Source organism: Rousettus aegyptiacus, unplaced genomic scaffold (assembly GCF_014176215.1).
Source record: "Rousettus aegyptiacus isolate mRouAeg1 unplaced genomic scaffold, mRouAeg1.p scaffold_m13_p_9, whole genome shotgun sequence".
NCBI classification, from domain to species: domain Eukaryota; kingdom Metazoa; phylum Chordata; class Mammalia; order Chiroptera; family Pteropodidae; genus Rousettus; species Rousettus aegyptiacus.
The window spans coordinates 58,807,450-58,821,099 of NW_023416312.1; positions in this window are offsets into that span (position 1 = coordinate 58,807,450).

Sequence of the window (13,650 nt, forward strand, 5' to 3'; positions counted from 1 at the left end):
AGCTTAAGGCCTTGGCTGGGCCACCTGTCAATACTACGAAAAGTATATGACCTGTGACAGGTATTTTTCCAAGCTGAGACAAATGTATGTACTTAATATTGTTTAAAAAGCAAACTCCGGTGAGAAAAGTGAGTGAAGAAGCAGGAGACAGAGTAAAGAATGTTTTTTTTTGGGGGGGAGGCCCAGTCTACAGGGGGAGGGAGTGGTGCTGCTCCAGATAGGCCCTGTCCCTCCAGCTGGCAGGAAAGGATAAAGTATGCTGCAGGTCCATTTGGAGGTTGGCAGAGGAGAGAAGGGGGAGCTTGGGAATTTTAAGACAGCTATCCCTACCCCACAATATTTAGAAGTTTTATGTGTGGGTCCTCTCACTGGTGACTGCCACCATGAGACCATGCTCCACTTGACCTGCATCCCAGCAGAAGTCCCCTTGTCCACGTAGGTTTCTTCCTCCAAATTATCCGATATGGTTTAAAATAGGATCTTACTATTTCAGGGTGCCAACCAGCCATCTCTCCTGGTAAAGAGCCTTTCGTCATATTTTGTAATCTCTGTAATGAAATATATTTTTCAAGGGAGCATTGTAATAGCAGTCAACGTGAGTTATTTTTCTGTTTCATACCAAAGAGGGCATTTGTTCACAGAAAAGAGTATTTTTATAGTTTTTCTTGCTTTAAATAAATACTTGAGTTTTAAGAAGTCTGTGACAATTGCTCTATTTCTGTCTTAGGAATTGATCAGAAAGGGATCCAGGGCCCAGAGCTGCTAGACGGGAAGGTAGACTAACTCTCTAGGGATGGAATGGCTAACCCTGCCTGAAATGTTCAGGGTTCAAATCAGAGACTAGGTGAGAGGTAGATTCACGCAGGACCAAAGATCTTCTTGGAGCAAACTGATCACCCACAGGAAAGTCCTGCTTACATTCTCTGTTCACCTTTAGTTGGCCTGGCCCCATAAATGGTTCCTGGCTAAATGAGACAGATGGGTTTACTGCTTGCCTTGACTGCAGCCCATCTTCAGTCAGGTGCTTCCTTCGACCAGCCCCTTCACAAGCCCCTCCATTCTCCTCGTCTTTGGGCAAGTTATGCCCACCGCGTCTGTTGGGAAGGGTTCACTGGGAAAGGTTACCACTGAAATTGGGCAGGCTGCAGGGCCAGGGGAGGCCTGAAAGGGGAGGGTGGAGGAGTTGGGGGGGGACAGGTCAGACCACAGATGGACTCACGGCTAGAGGTGACATTGTATAGCCAGCGTTGGGTCCGGTCGCGCCCCTGTCCCCTCCCCCGGACCCCGGGCAGGTTGGGGCAGTCACCAGTTTTCTGTATGGTAAAAGTTAAATCGTGTCTTCTGGGCTCTCCATTTAACCCCCTTTGTAACAAATAAATCCTCTTACAAACCTGAGGCGGCAAACGAAAAAGCCTGAATCGTTGCAGCTAGGGAGAGTCACTTCCTGGTGCACTGGGCGCCTGGATTTCCGACGCATACGCAGGCGGACTAGGGCGGGCGCAGCGGGACACGGGGCTCCTCCCAGGCGCCAGGCAGCCCACTTGGGGCCGCTAGTCTCGGGGAGACCCTCTCCCTACTCTGCAGGGGGTCCTTCTCTAGAGACCTTCCTCAAAAACACTCATCACCCCACTGCCCAGCGCCTTCCCTCCACAAGTTCTTCTCCCTCCCTTCTGCTCCCCACAGCTCCCCAAGTTCTCCGCCCTCCCCGAGACCCCGCCCATCGCCTGCTCTTCTCACTGTCCCATTGGTGGGTCTGGATAAACCTCAAAAATCACGTAGACATTCACACTACTGTGTCAATAGTGCTGCCCGTCTCTGCGCGGCTTGTGGCTTAATTCTTTCAGTGAAAAGAATGGTTTATAAATGGTAGAATTGCAGGCATCTGATCCATAATGGGTTGGAAGATTGGGAGATGAAGGAGGTTTTCTCAAATCGCAACCGTTTGTCAAAGTCAGCCCCAATTTGAAGCCATAGGCTTTTTCAGAAATTCGTTCTCCTTCTATTTTACATTGTATCCAAAAAGTATTATGTTATTATGACAAGGTAAACCTGGTTTCTCAACTGGATCCCAGGCAAGGCTACTAAATCCTAAAACCTCAGCGAAAGAATGTTTGTCTTCAACTACAGAACTCAGAAGGAGGCCAGAGACCACTAGTTCATTTACCAGCTCCTGGACTATATTCAATGATTCCGCTGATTTTTTGAGAGGTGACGAGCCCAGCCAAATGAGTAAGATAACGTTAAAGGATGTACACATGTGTGTGCTTTAAAAAATTGTTGCTTTAATGCTCTAAAATTTACAGCAAAGTGAACCTATATTTAATGACACTTTATTTGTCTGCCTAATAGTAATTTGGGTTTAAATGGAAAGCATTTTATAGTCAACATTTCAGTTATATTGCCTGTTTTGCCTGTTTTGTACTAGGCAATGCATTAGCCCTATTAAGTACAGCAGTATATTAAACATGGACCAATACCTCAAATAACAGTAAACGTTAAGTCAGGTGGACCAAGGCTCAAAACCCAGATCTGCTACTTATAAACTGTGTAAACTTGGGCAAGTTACTTAATTGCTCAATGCCTCAGTTTCTTCATTTGAAAAAATGTCCATAATAATTGCACCTACCTCACAGTCATGATAAAGATTAAATAATTTAATACATGCAAAGTGCTTAGAACAGAACAACCACACACAATAAATGTTAGCTATTATTATTCAAAAATAGTGTGTGCATGTGTGTGTGTGTGTGTGTGTGTTGTATACACATGCATGCAGACAAGTGCATACCATTTTAGAAAAGATATTTTACTTCCCATTCTAAAGGCTTGAGCTTGTAAATGCTTGACTCAAATTGTGGCTTCTTCCTAATTACTTTCATGGCCCTTATGCAAAATATGAGTTCAAACCATTGCTTTGAGTTTCTTAGCATACGCAGTTGTAACAAGTGAAACTAGGCTACAGAATGCACCTTTGGTGCTCTTTCCCCTTTCTCTTATTTTAATCCCCTGTTATTCAGATAGCCAGCTCTACTCCTTTCCTTACCTCTTCTTCCCCTTTCTTCTCCCGGTTCCTTTCTGCTCCTTTATCCTTTCTCTCTTTGACATCCTTCGTTGTGCCTTGCACAGAGCCAGGTTTCCAGTAGGGGCTCAATAAACATTTGATGAATTGAACTGAATCCCACCTTGTCACTCATTCTGAGCATCCAAGCAAACTCATTTAAAGCAAGTCTGTCATTGGAGAAGGCAGAACCAAGACGGTTAAAGAGGGAAAAGACCTATTAGAATAGTTATAATCAACAGAACAAGTAACAACAAATGTCGGAGAGGATGTGGAGAAAAATGAACCCTCATACATTGCTGGTGGGACTGAAAATTGGTACAGCCACTATGAAAAACAGTATGGAGGTTCCTCAAAAATTGATCTACCATATGATCCAGCAATCTCTCTACTGGGTATTTACCCCAAGGACTTGAAAACCCATATCTAAAAAGACATTTGCACACCGATGTTCATAGCAGCATTTTCACAGTGGCCAGGACATGGAAGCAACCGAAGTGTCCTATGACAGATGATTGGTTAAAGAAGCAGTGGTACCTATATACAATGGAATATTACTCAGCCATAAGAAGAGATGAAATACTGCCATTTGCGACAACATGGATGGACCTTGAGATAATCATGCTAAGCAAAATAAGCCAGACAGAAAATGTCGAAAATCATATGATATCACTTATATGTGGGATATAAACCTAAAAGCAACAAATGAACAGGACAAACAAACAGAAACTCATGGACATGGACTATAGACTAGTAGTTACCAGAAGGTAGAGGGTGGGGGCACAGGGGAGGTAGACGGGGTAAAGAGGGTCAAATATGTGGTGACAGAAAGAAATCTAACTATGGGAGGTGAACGCACAGTGGAAATATATATATGCCTTACTGTTAAAGTATACAGCTGAAACTTATTGAATTTCATTAACCAATGTCACCATAAAATAAATTAATTTAAAAAGAAAAATTAAAAAAAGAAAAGAGATAAAGAAAGCTATAATGTAATCATTTAGCCATTAATTTTATGTTTATTTAATCTGATAAAGTAGGTTCTTCTATAACAGAGAAATTATTGCATTCGTAAGAGGGAAAAGAAATATCCATATTATAGAAAAGGTTAAACTCTTCAACCAGAAAGTTAATAAACATGTCACAGGTGCTAATATTGTTAAATTAAACAAGAACTGAAAATTTTTTGTAACTTTGTTATTAGCAAACCAAATGACAACAAAGCGAAGTCTCTAGAAATTTGTCAAATATTCTCATTTTGGTCCAAGCAAAATATTTCTGAAAGACTACAGCACTAGCTCTCATAAATAACATGTATTAAAATCACTCGGCAGGTAGGGCTGGTTTAGTTCCATTAACTACAGTACTTTCTGCTTTGGCTGTGCTTTCCTTTCATTTAGGACTGTGTTAGAGGCTATGAGGGATAGATACACAGACCATGCCCTTGAGATTGTGTGACCTGATGTGGAGATAAGACACATAAAGTGAGAATACACAACAATGGGCTTTGGTAATTCTAGGATAGCATTGATCTTTTTGGTAGTCAGGGAAGGATGAGAAATGGGGAGTTGAATGCATAGTATTTGAATAACCTAAAAGGAGAAAGGGGCTGCAGCATGAAAACAGGAATCGGCAACAGGTGTCCAAGGCTCTTGAAGAGGCAGGTCTGGCTAGATGGGAAAGTGGTTCCAAAGTCATTGGAGATCCAGCTGATAAGATCGATAGATCTAGGAAGATAATAAAGGGCCTCGAGTGCTGGGATATGGGGTTTGGTCTAGTTTTCAGAGCAATGGGCAGCTAATGAGGTTTTCATGAACTATTTCTGGAAGAGAACTCTAGTAGCTCTGTGTAGGTTGTATTTTAGGGTGCAGTGACCTGGAAGCTGAGGCAGACTGCTGTAGTCATCCAGATTGGAGGTGCTAAATCTCTGTACTAAGGCAGGCCACACTACATGCTGCAAGTGTTTCTCAAAATGTGGACAGGGGCCCATCTGCAATGTAATCAGCTGAAGTGATTGTAATAAATGCAGGTTCCTTAACCCCACCCTACACCTATGGAATCAAAATCTCAGAGAGTTAGGCTCAGGCGTATCTGGGTTTGTAACAAGCACTTTGGGTGATACCCATTCAAATTTCAGCCTTACTACCATGCAACAACTGAAATTCCAGATGAATTAGTTAAAGGTCAAAAAATGAAATCATAAAAGTCCTAAAATAAAATATAGATGACTATGGTAAAATTTGGCTGTAGGAAGACTTTCCAAACTGAAAGACAGTAGGAAAAAACTACCATGTAGGTAAATTTTACTACATAACCCTTAAAAACTTTTATATGACAAAAATATAATTAAACAGAAACAACAAAGAGAAAAAGATATACAAGTATGGCAAAGGGTCATTATCATTATTATTTAAAGAGCTTATGTAAACTGATAAGGACAACATCACCTCAATAGAGGCAGATGCTCTCACACATTACTGACAGAATTCTGTCAGAAAGCATTTGGAATTAAGAGCCTTTAAAAGTTCAAACCATTTGCCCCAGAAATTCCATCTCTAGGAATCTATTCTAAAGAAATAGAAATGTGGACAAAGATATATGCCCTAAGGGTCTCCCTGTTGAAAATCGAAACAAACAAACAAACAAACAATAATTCATAAAGATCTATGCACCCCTATGTTCATGGCAGCACCATTTACAATAGCCTAGTTATGGAAGCAACCTAAGTGCCCATCAAGAGATGATTGGATAAAGAAGTTACGGTTCATATATACAATGGAATATTAGCCATTAAAAAAAAATGAAATCCTGCCATTTGCAATGACATGAATGGACCTAAAGGTTATTTTGCTGAGTGAAATAAGTCAGACGGAGAAAGATAAATATCATATGATTTCACTTATATGTGGAATCTAAGGAACAAAAAGAACAAACTAATCAAAAATAGACTCACAAATATAGAGGACAATCTGGTGATGGCCAGAGAGGAGGGGGGTTAAGGGTCTGGGAGAATGGACTGAAGGGTTAAAGAAGTACAAATTAGTAGTTGATAGATAGATGGTCATGGGAATGGGGAGCACAGTATAGTGAATGCAGTAAGCATTAATGTAAAGGCTAGATGGAGAGCCAGAGAAAGAACAATTAAGGGGATCATTTTATAAACGATGTAAATGTCTAACCAATGTACTATATACTTGAAACTAATAAAATAAAATTTATTTAAAAATAATAAAATAATTGAGTTTGTTTATAAAAAAAAGCACCCTCAAAGTCCAACATTAGGAAAATGGGGAATGGCTACATAAAACGTGATCTATAGACTAATCGTAAAGCCACTAAAAATTACATTTATAATATGGTGTTAGAAGTAGCATGTCATCACCTTTAGACTGTGGGGAGTGGCTGGCAGGAGGCATATGAGGGGGCTTCTGAGAGCTGATAATATTCTGTTTCTTCATCTGGGTTCTGGTTATACAGGTGTGTTCGCTTTGTGAAATTTTTTTGAGTTGTATTCTGGATGTGTGAACTTTTCTGGATGTATGTTATAGTTCTATATAAATTTATCTTAAAATTATGTCTTTGAAAGTTTTTAATGACATGGAAATATGTGTAGAAGGCAATCTTAATTGAAAAAGGCTGGATGAAGAATTGTGCATCAATATGATCTGAAATTTGTAAATAAAAGTGCATTGAAAGGTAATATACCAACTGTTTACTCTAGATGCCATTTACTCTAGATAGTAAGTTTGGGGGCGATTCATCTGTTGGCTTCTTTTCCATTTCTGTAATTTCCAATTTTTCCACAATGGACAGGCATTACATTCATAATAAGAAAAAAGTTAGATATCAGAGAAAAAAGTGAATTGATGAATCTTGGTGAAACCCCATGGTTCAGACTGTGAAACTGAGAACTAGATTTTATCTGTTCCCATGGAAGGGACTTAAAATCTGAGGGACTAATTTACGCTAAGCAGATTTATAGGAGACTTACAAGCCAAATGCCAATGAGGAATATAGTTTCTAGTGACTGAAATATTCTTATCTCCTATCTTGGATTATACCTACCAGCTATTAATGTACCTGAGAAACCAAAGTAGCAATCAGAAGGTCACTTGTAATTTGAACATGTGGGGCTGAATGGTTTTGAGAATTCTTTGTGACACATCTACCAGAACAGTGTTCCTGTTGCTTGAACAGTGCTGGATAAACTAACTCCAATGTTCTTTTTTCCACCATCTCTAACTAGTTACTAGAAAACTCTATCGTTACAATATTACCTGCCTCCTATCCTCATTACATGTCACAGTTGCCAAGGTAACAGCTCATCTTATATGGATTGCATTCTAGGTTGGTAGCTCCCAGGTGAGATATTGGGAAGCATCTTAATTTCATCTGCAGTATATCTACAAATTGTATTTACAAGAAGTCTCTTTGGGGAGAGTTACACATGGCTAGTTTCATCCACTGTGAGCTTTTAAATTAATTTTTCAGTTGGAGTGTCTATCATTTCCTGATTTATGTGTCTAAATTTTTTTTTATAAAATGTATCTCTTACGTTTGAAGATAGGTAATACTTTTGGGGCCCTTCGGTTCATGATAAACATCAAGGGTTTCGACAGCAGTACTTAGGAGAATGGCACTGGCAACTTAAAAAATAGAAAAGTCAGGGAAAGGGTCTTTTGGGAGAGGGAGATGACAGTGGATGTTTAGTAGATATATGGAGAAAGAGTTAACATAATAGGAAAGCTTAATGTTGTATATGGGAAGAATTACCCTGGAAACTGTCGCCAGACTACCTACCTACATTCATGTTCTGGTTTCTAGGATAACAGATATTTACTACCTCAGATTTACATGGCTGGTGCTGATGTTCATTTTCTCACTTAACAAGGTTCCCAACCTTTGCTTTTTATAGTGTTGAAGTTGTCAATTCGATGTTAATAGCATTTCAATCAAGGCAGCTTGTGCCTCAGAGCTAGATATAGAAAACTAACATGGGGACACCTATCCCACATCCTGCTCCATACTGAAATGCCACCAGTGCATGATCTTTGGCTTCACGCCTGGGACTTAGCACCAAGGGCATAAATTCTACAACTGACCGGAGGCTATAATTTAAATTCTCTCTAAATCATCATCCTTAGCTGCTCATCTCTAATTTGTTCCCTGATGCTATGCATCGGATTTCTTTTACAAGCTATTATTAGATTGAATAAACTGGTAGGACTAGATTGCTTTCAAGATACCCCTCCCTTTTTATATTCAATGATTCTGTGAAGAAATTGGTAGATGAAATACTTTCTGCCCCATCCCCATTGAGTTAAGACAGGCTATTTGGTTTCTGATCTTATAATTAGGATCTTTTTCAAAGGAATCCAATCACATTGGAAATGAAAGTGATTATCAAGAAGGTCCCTTATAATAATAATAACACAGTATTCAATATTTATTGAATCTGTATTCTGTGTCTTGCACTATGTGCATTATCCCATGTTAGTACTTATTTTACAGATAAGAAAATCAGTAGCTGTATTTTACAGATGAGGTAACTGAAAGATAGAGAAGGATCAATAACTTGCTCAAGGTCACATAGTAAGAGGTAGAACCAGAACTTGAATTTAGCTGTCTGATGCCTGCCTCTCCTCTTTTAACCTTTTAATTTTTAACCAACTGTTTTCAAATTTTAGTGTATATCAAAATTCCCTGGAGGGCTTGTTAGATTGCTGGGGCCCATCTCCAGAGTTTATGATTCGGTAGGTCTGGCCAGGGCCTGAGAATTTGCATTTCTAACAAATTTCCAGGTAATGCTGGTGTTGTTGGAGTAGAAGACCTGCACTCTGTATGCCATGGCCTCTGGTCAGGGCAAAAGAGCCAGAGCTGCAATGAAGTGCAGAGGGTTGTGCTCTCCTCCTAGCTCAGTGCTCAGGGATTCTGGGAATGTTCTTATGTGCAGATTCTAGTCACTGCCTCTGCCGCTCCTCATCTGGAAGACCAGATGACTGGCTAGAGACACCACCCTCGAAAGAATACAGTGCATAGGCTGTGCTCACAGAACATAATATGTCTAGAAAGTACTGAACATATCTGGGTTAGGCTCAGTTTCTTAGTCTTGATAGCTACAAAAAGCTGATGCATGTACAGTATGATCTTGGTTTTCTTTTCAAAGCAACTCAAAGAGTTAAAGAACGGTATTTGCTGAGTATAGCTACCTGTCAGTTGGGATTACAGTATAACCAACACATTCAGTCCGATGCTGTATAGGATCTTGATTAGCACTACTTGTGAAGCTGAGGCAAGAGCCATTAATTACTGCAGCGGTCCCCAACTCTTTTGTCACCAGGGACGGGTGCTCCTGTGAAAATCTAATGCCTGATGGTCTGAGGTGGAGCTGAGGCGGTGATTCTAGTGCTGGGGAACAGCTGCAAATACAGATGAAGCTTCACTTGCTGGCCTCCTGCTGTGCAGCCTAGTTCCTAACAGGCCACAGACCAGTATCAGTTCACAGCCCTGGGGTTGGGGACCCTCGTATTACTATACAAAGTCTCCTCAGAGCTTGCTCACACTTACCTTGTAAAGAACTTATGTTACCAACAGTAGACAGAGAGAGGCATAAGTTGAACATAACACTCACTCCACCAGAAACTTTGTTTCTCTTTTTACTTTTCATTCAGCTCCCACCATGTGCCTTGTATTTCCCTGAGATCAGCTGAGGTCACTATGTTTTGTGGCAAGGAAACAGGGTGCAGTGTTCATTAGTGTGGCTATAAATTAGAATCACTTAGATCTTTTTTCAAAAAAAACCGGCAGTGATGGGGACCTCTCCCAGACCAATTAAAACAGAATATCTGCAGATATGCCCTGCTTATATGCATTAAAAACAACTTTCCAGGTGATACTAATGCCAGCCGAAGTTAAGAGCCAATAACGGTCTAAAAATTCAGCTCTGCTGTTGGGCAGACTCCATTTCTAGTCTTGCCACTTATGAGAAGACGACCTTGGACAAATATCCTATTCTCCCTGAGCCTCAATTTCCACATCTATAAAAATGGGCATAATAATAGAACCCACTGGATTTGTTTCACAGGGCTGTCTCGAGGATCAAACGGGTTGGTATATGTAATAAACTGTAATTATATTATGGCTAGCAGAGAGTGCTTGCTCACTAGATGATAGCCAGTGATAAAATTAAGATAACTTACTTCAGCCTACAGAGCAAGTCACGAGACTGTGAAGATATGGTTGTTGTACCCACTCTGATGTGAATCTCACGGTCTTTCAATCAGGACCACTGTGACAAGGCAAACGAATTTGCAGAACATTTACCTTGCAAACCTCTTCCATGACAAATGAGGAAAATGATGCTTCTTTGGGTAAGTAAAAGTAAACCAGAAACAAAGTAATGCTAATACTCTAAGAGAGCAGGCCACAAATTACCTTGAGGAAATAATGGACCACTTAAGGTTCTCAGACCACACTTTGAGAACCACCGAAACAATGCACAATGGCCTGCGCTGTGTAACTGGTGGCCTCATTAGTAGTAATCCCAGAATTTCTAGAGTATTCAGGGGCACAAAACAAATCAAAACAAAATAAACGAAACAAACTGTAATACCTGTTGCCTAACATCATACTGGATTTACACATTTATACTCACTCTTCACCCCCTGTAGGCATGTGAGTTTGTGACCCCTGTACAGTCACCATCCAGAGATCCCTACAATTGAAGCAAAAACCTACAAATATCCAAAATGTAGGATGTAAGGAACTAGATATACCAAGAACAGAATTCATCATGTCCCAAGAGACAATAAAGAGGGCTGCCTCTTCATAGGGACCGGGTACTAGATCTCAGTTTAGTTTCAAGTTCAAGTTTAAAAAAATCTAGGTTTCTATCCCAATGCCAGAGCTAAATAAAGATAAAGAATATCCATTTCAAGCCAATAGCCAAAATTATGATAAATGATAAAATAAAAGTTAGTAAAATGTAGTAATTAATAAAAGGGGCTTTTGATTTCAGACCTACCTGAGTTTCAAATCTCACCTCAGGAATACACAGGCATGTAACTTTGAGCAAGTTACTTAATCGAAGCCTAATAATGATAGTTCTTACTTTGGGGGGTTATTGTAAGGAATGAATGAGATGATGTACGTAAAGCATTTATAATGACACTTGACAAATGGTAAGCCCTCAATAAATGATAGCTCTTTATTAACTAAAAGTATTTTTACTACCATCAAAGACAAAGCTAGGCTGTTGCCATTTAAAAGTGCTTAATAGTGTTCTGAGTAACCAGCATCATTCTTATACCTGAGCAAGGGGGGCTTCTGCTCTGGGACCCATACTTTTGGAGGATCCTTCATATTACAAATACACAAAAATAAATTTATTAAAGAAGATATGTGCATTTGTGTCACTCGGGATCCATCCAGTGCACAACACATAACCCTAAACCTCTGTTCTTGTGATTAACATCATTTCAATAGTAAGGGGAGTATTTCATATCTCTTGCCCTATGTACTTGACACAAAAGGTAAACACATCCGAATTCCATGAAGGTTTGTGAGTTATGCTGCTGCTGATGTCAGACACTGCTTTAGTGTGCAGGGAGAATTTCAGCAGCAGAAATGCTTAGTAAGGGGGAAAAAACAGGTTTATTCATCTTCCTCTCTCAATAGCGATAGATTCTTCCATGACAGTGATTGTTTCCCAATAGTAACCATTGGATTTCTTGCTTCTCTTTGTGTTCCAATTCATGGTTCCTTGAAATGTAGTAAGTGGGACTCCATTTGTACTCTTGCCCCAGGCCAGGAAAATGTTGGAAGCTGGTCTGTACCTAACACAGTAAGATGCGACAAAGAAATGCGGTGTAACTATTGGAAGGGAGACAAAATCACCATTATTTGCAGCTGATTCCATTGTCTAGCCAGAGAACACCGAAGGGAATCAATTGAAACACTCACAGATTTAACGAGAGAGTTCAGAAAAGAGATCAGCAAAGTGGCTGAATACCAATCAATAACTTTCCTGTAAGCCAGCAACAACCAGTTAGAAGATATAATGGAGAAAAAAAAATCCACTCGTGATGAAAAGAAAATAACATAAAATCCCCAGAAATAATTTTTTTTAAATGAATAGGCTATACACAAAGAAAACAAGGATATTTGTATATCTCTAAGCAACCACGATTTGAATAAATGGAAATTGATGCCATAGTTTTGGATGAGAAAGCTATAAATTAATTACATGTTTAATTCAATCTGGTCAAAATTCGAAGTTATTTTACCTTGCTAGGGTGATTATAAAGTTCACCTAAAAGAATATAAGGTAGAATGGCAAATAATTTTTTGAAAAAGAATAACAATGTCGCAAGACTTGGCTTTTAAGATATTAAAATGTATACATAAGTTATAATATTTAAAACATTATAGTACTATTACAAAAATCAACAAACAAATCAGTGGGACAGAACAGAAAGCCTTGAGACTGACCTAGTAAAAAGATAAGAACCTGATGTGCAATAAAGGAAGCGTCGTAAGCCAAAGAGGACTGAATTAATCATCAGTATTAAATGTAAAATAAACAAAGAAACATAAAACAGCTTTAAGAAAGTATAGGGCAAGCGTTTAATCTCGAGATTGGGAAGAAATTTCTAAGCATAAAACAACAGAAAGTATCATAAAAGTGTCGCTAGATTTGATTCCATCAATTTTATTGGCAAACACAAACTGGAAAAAAATATTTAAAACATGATTGATGTCAATATGATATAAAGTGTTTTTATGAATATATCAAAAATGGAAAAGGATGTAAACAGATGATACACATACAACCGATAATGTGAAAAAAAATGTTCTAACACACTAATATCCCATGAAATACAATTTTTTTTAATGAATGAAATCAGTGAAGATGAAAAACACACTGAAATTCTCAGTGTAGATTCGATGATGTGTACATAGTTCTGTACTGCTGATGGGAGGGTGGGGCTCACAGTGTTGCTGTAAAGATTAATTGAGCCAGTACAAGTAAAGGAAAGTGTCTAGCACTTAGTAAATGGTCAATAAATGTTGGTTATTATTACAGGAAATCAGAGGAGGAAGAAATCAAATCCAGCTGGGATGGATCAGAGAAGGCTTCATGGAGGAGGTGACATTGAAGAAAAGGTTGAATGTTAGTGAAGAGCGTTGGAATAGAGAAAGGGAATGTAGGGGAGGTGGGACAGCTCTGGTTGTATGGGGCTGTGAGCAGATAGGAAATGAGGGCTGGCACATGGCAGTGGAAGCTATTGGAAGATACACCTCCAAAGAGAGGCAGAGGTCAAAATGTGTAAGATTTTGAATGCCAAGTTTAAAACTCTGTCGTTAACAACTGGGCAATGGAAGCCATGGAAGTTTTTAGAAGACGAGGAAGAGAAAACCTTCCTTGGCAGGAATCAAACCTGAAAACTTTGCAGTTTTATCCTTGAGTGTTACCAACTGCAGAAAACAGCAATTCAGAGGACTAACGATTTGATTGAGGGAAAGGAAAGGGAAGAAAAAGAGAGAGGTTGAAAAGAGGGAGTAATAACTAGAGGACTGCAGAGATGAAA